This window comes from Mytilus edulis, chromosome 3 (genome assembly GCF_963676685.1).
Source record: "Mytilus edulis chromosome 3, xbMytEdul2.2, whole genome shotgun sequence".
Lineage (NCBI taxonomy): Eukaryota > Metazoa > Mollusca > Bivalvia > Mytilida > Mytilidae > Mytilus > Mytilus edulis.
Genome location: NC_092346.1, coordinates 5,515,400 through 5,523,572, shown reverse-complemented (window position 1 = coordinate 5,523,572; position 8,173 = coordinate 5,515,400). Strand labels below are relative to the sequence as shown.

Below are 8,173 nucleotides of genomic sequence, written 5' to 3'. Positions count from 1 at the left end.
GTAATAGGTAGCGATATAAGTATCATTCATAATTGCAGACTATTTATAAAAATCTACCCACACAGCCATTCCCCCATTCATACACAACTTCAAAGATATACTGATATATATTTGTATATGAAAGAGGCCCCTCATGGGGGGGGGGGGTCCTAGTAATCACATAATCACCATTTTTTTGCCAATATAATCACATAATCATTAAATATTTGCTTATCTTTAGTAATCAAATAATCATAAACTAAAAATACAGTCCTAGGTAATCAAATAATCATGAAATATTTGGCTTAATAATCAAATAATCATTAAAAAAAACGGCCAAGTAATCACATAATCAAAAACCCCATGAGGGCCCTCATGAAATTATAACTGTTTTACAATTGGTCAATTATATTTTGCATTTCAAATGTTTAATTTATAAAACATCTTCAATAGTATATATAATTCGATTGTATGTGAAGGTTGAGATTCCCAACAAATGTCATGCAATTGATCAATTATGTTTAAATTTTAGGAATTATAAGATTCTCAACATATTCTTTCAATATTTATAATTGATGCCAATCGAGCAAAGATTTATCGGGTCCGAACAATCACAAAATCAAATTGAAAGGCCGAACATGTCTTTATCAATAAAACTCCTATAAACAGGATTAGAAATGATAGGATTTTAACAAGATTTTGACAAACACATACTAAGTAATAGAACTATATATTCGACATAAAAGGAAAATTCTACTGGCAAAACGGTTTTTAAATGAACTTGAGTTTCATCATCTATCTTCTGGCTTTCTCGGCTTTTTGATGGGGTGCTTTGAATTTATAATACCATTATGTTGTCGAGTGTGGACAGCTGCTTATATTCAATGTTGTAAAACTGAATTTTTATATGCAAGTGAGACGATAATTCATATTTGTTCAGTTCAATTGGAAGAAAGGTTATTTTATTTCGTTTATTATCTTCAAAAAATAAACAAGTTACTTGTGAGTGGCATGTTCTTAAGTGGTTTGCGTTGGTTACTCTCTGTCATAATTAGTTTTCGTTTATAGTTTTGTAGTTAAAACTGCTTAGTCCATTTTTGGTACTATTCTTTTGGCGTGGCTCGGTACTTATACACCTCGTCATTGTGTTATCGTGTTATTGTACGTGCTATGATCATATTTTATATTCTTGTCTTGTCTTTCCTATTCGCGTATGTGCTTTGTCCTAATGCCATTTTTTGTAGACATATTTGTTTGTTTTGTAGTGATCATAACATTATAACACAATGTAAACTGCTGTAAAACCTATTTTTTACCTTTTTCTGTTCGTTTGTTTTGTTTTTACATTGTTGTCAAAACAATGGAATTACATCTGACTGTCTTACAAGTAAGCGGTTTATCTAGCCATAAAACCAAGTCAGGAATATGACAGGTGTTCTCCATCCGTTTGATGTATTTGTGTATCTAATTTTGCCATTTTATTTTTTATAAGGAACTTTCCGTTTTGAATTTTATTTTTGTTATATTAGATTTTTCAATGTTGTCGGTTGTCTGTTAAAGTGTGTTGATGTAGGAATGAATTGGATTGAGCATGGAGAACAAAACAAAGTTGACAAATAGAAAGTCATGTATAAATAAAAACAACAGCAGTATACAGCTGTTCAACGGTCATAAATCGATTCAGTTCAAGTAACAGATAATGGGCTATGTCACAGTTAAATTTTGCATACAACTCTTACTCGGTGAACTTCAAATGAAAATCGAAAAAAATAATGCATTTATCTCATTTATCATTTGAAATATTACTGATTGAATTCTTACAAAATGGGTAATCATACGTATAGAGAGTACATTAAATCGGCGAAATACCTAATAAATTTGTCTAAAAATCATCAAATCTCTTATTGTTATCCATAGATTTTTCTTAGAAAACTATGTGTTGTTGATACATAAATTTCCGTTTTAACAATACAAAATAAAGATAGAGTCACCTATTTCGTTTTTACGGTAAATAAAGGCAACAGTAGTATACCGCTGTTCAAAACTCGTAAATCGATGGACAAAATACAAAATCGGGGTAACAAACTAAAACTGAGGTAAACGCATGAAATATAAGAGGAGAACAACGACACAACATTAAAATGTAACACACACAGAAACGGACTAAGCATTAGACAAAATCCGATGAGAATAACAAATATAACATCAAAACCAAATACATGAATTCGGGATAGAAAAGTACCGTGACACGTCTAATAGTAATGTGAATTCAAACTCAAATATAAGAGAAAACAAACGACACTACGGAAACACAACGTTAAAATGTTACACACACAGAAACGAACTATTATATAACAATGGCCATATTCCTGACTTGGTACAGGACATTTTTTAAAGAAAAAAATGGTTGGTTGAACCTGGTTTTGTGGCATGCCAAACCTCCCTTTTTAATGGCAATGTTAAATATAACATTAAAATGACAACATAACATTACAGGACTGCAATACAAATAAATAGGGGAACATATTAGACAAAGAAACACATGAATAATAGCTAACAAAATGCAACAGGTTTAAAATTCAATACACAAGAAGCGCTTCTCGTCTCCACAAGAGTTACCAGTGTTGCCCAGATATAACAGTTCGAAAGTCAAAACAAGTACAAAGTTATACAGCACTGAGGATCAAGAGTTCAAAAAGGTTGTGCCAAATACGGCTATGGTTTTCTGCTTGGGATAAGAACATCCTTATTATTTAGAACAAATTATGCTATTGCTAACAGTAAATTTTATCAAATGAATATGAAAGATATACATGATAAAACTGAAGTATTAACTAATTACAGAAAACAAAACCCGGATACATTACATAAACCAACAAAACAAAAATAGACACACCCGTCTTAGTCAAGACCTCAACGCAAAAAGTGAAAAAAGTGACGTCACATACGAAGTGGTGAAAAGGCACACAAAATGACGTTACATTTGAAATTCTAAAACAGCACACTAAAAATGACGTCACATTTGAATGACTAAAACTATTTCTCAAAAATAAGATAAAATTAGGATTGATTAAAGATTTTATTTGAACTAAAAACTGATATTTATATTTAATAACAATGAACATTGCAATACTTATTAATAGCAAACTGAGGTATCAAATATTATTCAAACTAGTGTTCTTTTTGAAAAAAACCCAACAAAACGTCGAAATATTCGAAACGTCATCGCGCTGTAGGCCGTAAAACGTTGATTTTTGACGTTTTCCACTACCGACAAGGTAAAATATTTATCATTAGACAAAAAACTAAGTCGGTTTATATTTCTTGATGAGTCTATTTAAGATGATAATATTATACAGAATCATATACTGATGCACACGGTGGTTAGATTGCATGACTTAATTACATAAAAACAGTGATTTTATCAGTTGGTTTTATTTCCCGGACGTGTATTATATATAATTAGACATTAGACATTAAAGATGTCCAGGGGAATAAATAACAGTTCAGAAATGTTTATGACCTTCGAATGTAAACGTCTGTATGTAAACTTCTGTATTTTTATTGCCATTCACTAAGTTACATCGTGATATTTAAAGAACTGTAAGCCATAATTTCTCCTTAAATTCTGTTTAATACTGTATCAATATTCCCAATGAAGCAACTGTAACACACCTATAATATACAAGCTTTACTGAATGAAAAGTACCGAGTGGACAGAAATATTTCAGACTCGGAGCAATTTTAATCCGTGACACACCATTGTTATTTTTAATTTCTTTGATTACAGAGTAGGAAGACAGATGTCCACGAATCAGGAAAAGGAACAGAAGCAAAGGATGGTTTACACTTCGTCTCAGCTGTATCCTCACCACTATTTAATTAAAATAAAGTTAACGTTCGGAAGGATCGAGTATTTAACTTGAAACCGGTATATGATCAAAGCGATCAATTTCAGAAAAAAATATCACAAACGAAAAAACGAGTCCTGGACATTTCAATATAAATAACAATCAATTTTAGTTGAAAGATTATTATGAATGTGACCAACCGAATTAGACTATTTTCCGGGTTTGTGATAACACGAACAACACGACGGGTGCAATATGTGGAGCAGAATCTGCTAACCCTTCTCAGTGAAAATACTCACATAGATAAAAAAAAAAAAAAAAAAAAAAATAAAAAATTAAAAAAAATATATATACATTTTTTTAGCTCAACGGGCCCGAAGGTCCCCATGTGAGTTTATGCCATCACTTGGCGTCCGTCCTCGTCCGAAAATTTTTCTCCTCTGAAACTACTGGGCCAAATACCTTCAAACTTTAAATGAATGTTCCTTAGGGTATCTTGTTTATAAATTGTATCCGAAGTTTCGATCCATCAACAAACATGGCAGCCTTGGCTGAAAATAGAACATAGGGGTCAAATGCAGTTTTTGGCTTATATCTCAAAAACTAAATTTTTAAAGCAAATCTGAAATGAGGTAAAAATGTTCAATTGGTCAAGATCTATTAGCCCTGAAATTATCAGTCGAATCGAACAACCCATTGTTGGGTTGCTGCCACTGAATTGGTAGTTTTAACGACCTTTTGCGTTTTTTTGTTATTATTTTGAATATTATTATAGATTTATATAAACTATAAACAGCAATAATGTTCACCAAAGTTAGATCTACAAAAAAGTTAATATTACCAAAATTGTCAATTGATCCCTTTTAAAAGGAGTAATTTCCCTTCAAAAGACAATTTTCCACAATTTGTTCATCAAGTTTGCTAACATTTAAAAAATCTTCTCTGAAAAACAGGGGGACTGAGAGCCTCTTGTAATGTTTACATTAACTGTGATTAGTTAATTAGCGACTTCATTCAGTGTTATCTTATTTGTAGAACTTGTGTTGTTGGTCAAGGTTCCAGTCCATCTATTATTGTTTTCAAGTCATTCGGTATTCGTCCTAAAATTAGTCTAAACTCATTGTTAAGTATATACACACGTTAACCGTTGGATCACATATCCAGCAGGCACACAACGTTGAACCAACGTTGAAAATATGTTGAAATTTGGTTGTAGCGTTGATCAACGTAAAATCAACGTTGTATCAACGTCAATTCTATCAACGTTTAAATCACGTTGTTGAATCAACGTTGATTTGTGGTTAAAATTTTCAACGTTGAACTGCCAACGTTGAATCAACATTGAATTTGAGTTGATGCTTTCAATGCTTTAATTGGTTGAAAATATAACGTTGATAAACGGTTTAGTTAAGGTTGATGACTTTAAGTGTCGACCAAAATTTCAACTTCAAGATGAGATTGAACCAAATTTGTGTATTTCCCTTTTTGCTTAAATGATGACTTTTTTATTGGTTTAAAGATGTTTTTGAATAAATTCAATGATTACTGTTTCATATATAAATTAATCTTTAAATTGCGATAAAATTATTATAATTATTATAATTACTTGAAACGGATATCTTTTTCTGATTGGCACATGCGTAGAAGGCCGACATTTTGAATTTATTTGCGCCAATTTGATTACCACATCAAGTTAAGAGTTGCTCTCAGCAGTGTAAAGTAAGTATAATTTTCATTTCTTGTTTAATTTAATGATAGTTATATGATAATTTAAGATATACAATAGTGTAGCGTTTACCGTAATTACATGCATGATATGAGTATAGTGATTTAAGCAGATCAGATATAATTTATAATTATACACACATGTGTTTGTAGTCTCGGGGAACAGCAAGGTTGACCATGTTGACCTTAAGATATATTTGTAAATTGATTGGGTGCGGCAACTTATTATGTTAAGACTTGAAAAGGGAGAGTGATTTTATAAACATTGATTTCAAATTGGTAATTTAAAGCAAAAGCGTATGGCAGAGAATTCTATCATTGCAGATACTGGGAGGGCGCGGAGTCATAATATATCATGGAACATCGGTTGAAATTGAAAAAAAATATATTCGTCTGGCAAATAATAATATATACTTATTGAAGTTCACCTATGCGATCTCATACTAGTTCTTTTACATGTTTTATATGCTGATATAATTACAAGTCAAAGATTTACAACACATGACATTCTTGACCTTGCAACACATTCAAAACAAACAAATTCTTTTCTCTGGGTCAGAATAGATGTCACTCACAGCATGTATTCCGAGGATTTATCAATGAAGCAATACGGCAGATAAGAAACATGTGTGACCATAACAAATTAATACACAATGATCTGTCTATTTTCAAAGTGGTCTATATGATAACGTCTAAATAGATGCTTTATCAATTGACCATATTTAATTATTACAGCACAAAAAAGTCAAGGAAATAAAACAAATATTCTTTTATTTTTAATGTCTAAACTTAATCCATATGCATGTAAATGAAAATTAAATAAGACGTATCACGAAAGACTGGAATATATTGCAGTTTAAAGAAAAATGTAAACACAGGTTCAAAGTTTAGCAACCATGCCGAAAGTATCTATTGATGAAAGATCATGAAAAAATTAGATGTAAAGTATGACATATATTGTTTCTCGAGATGAGTGACTGTCAAGATCTTGGTGCTTGTGGTGCATTATTGTTTCTCAAGATGAGTGACTGTCAAGATCTCGGTGCTTGTGGTGCAGTATTGTATCTCAAGATGAGTGACTGTTAAGATCTCGGTGCTTGTGGTGCAGTATTGTTTCTCAAGATGAGTGACTGTCAAGATCTCGGTGATTGTGGTGCAGTATTGTATCTCAAGATGAGTGACTGTTAAGATTTCGGTGCTTGTGGTGCAGTATTGTATCTCAAGATGAGTGACTGTTAAGATCTCGGTGCTTGTGGTGCAGTATTGTTTCTCAAGATGAGTGACTGTCAAGATCTCGGTGATTGTGGTGCAGTATTGTATCTCAAGATGAGTGACTGTCAAAATCTCAATGCTTGTGGTCCCCCTTGAGAGGGAAAAATTGGTTGATTATATAATGAATCACTGAAGCATGACTTGAGCCCCCTCCCCTTTTTCCCTCTATTTGTAAGTCAGTGGACCCCTTATGAAAATTTCAGGATTTTTTTTAGATGATGTCTTACCAAAAAATCCATGTCTGTAAAGTACATATCGGGTAAAAAGAATAAATATGCCTATGGTGTCCAAGCTTGACCGATTGAAATAATAAGAGGTGGGTATTGAAATATACACCATTGGTTTTTTTCACATGAAAGTGTGTGAGATTTTGGTCACAATTTCTTTTAAATTGACCCTGCATCTTTGTCTACTAAAATCTTTAGGTTTGTTTTTATTAAATTGATTTATTGTTTACTATCTGAATTCAAGTTTAAAAAAAAACTGTCATGATAGCTATTGATAAATATTTAAAGAAATAACTATCTCATTCATATGACACTAGAGTTCTTTATTTGGGCTGCATAATGAAATTAACCCAGTTATGTAAAAGATAGTACAATATGTTTTTTTTTCTGTTGCAGATGCTGTAGTAACAAGTTTCGAATGTAAAAATTAGAGACCACAATATGGAACAACAGTACAAGATGTCTAGCAGATAGACTATTTTTTTTAAAAATAAAATTAAGTAATCAGATTAATTGTGTTTGTTTGACATTGTCGGGCATATGTGGGTAACTTATATAACTATATTATATAACTACTGTGTTATGTCACAAACATATTTTGAGTGTGAACATAATAGTTATAGGTAAAGCCAGATCATGTCTATTAAGAAAAGTGAAGGCACAAAAATGTATACCAACAGAACTACAAACTACATGTACACCAACCACCAACATATAGTTATGCGACAGTTTTATTACGCATAAAATGGCATTGATGGATATAGTAAAGGGTAATAATTTCAGCTGTTAAAAAAGCTCAATTCAACCATTGTTCAACAACATATTCTCCACATTTACCACATTAAAAGTTTACCTGGGCACACATCCAACCTATTTTCAACATACACTGATCACAGTTCAACAAACATTCGACCTGATTTCAACATACACTTACCACAGAACAACCAACATTCAACCGGATTTCAACATACACTAACCACACTTCAACCAACATTCGACCTGATTTCAACATACACTGACCACAGAACAACCAACATTCGACCGGATTTCAACATACACTTACCACAGAACAACCAACATTCGACCTGATTTCAACATACAACAACCACAATTCAACCA

General features: G+C 32.0%; 1 long non-coding RNA gene across 1 annotated transcript; it reads left to right on the top strand.

Moving 5' to 3' along the window:
- The first annotated feature begins 5,465 nt into the window (after positions 1-5,465).
- Positions 5,466-7,563, top strand: LOC139514765 (uncharacterized). The gene is made up of 3 exons (XR_011662691.1): positions 5,466-5,549; positions 7,043-7,143; positions 7,451-7,563. It is a non-coding gene; the product is annotated as an uncharacterized lncRNA (long non-coding RNA).
- Positions 7,564-8,173: the final 610 nt, after the last annotated feature.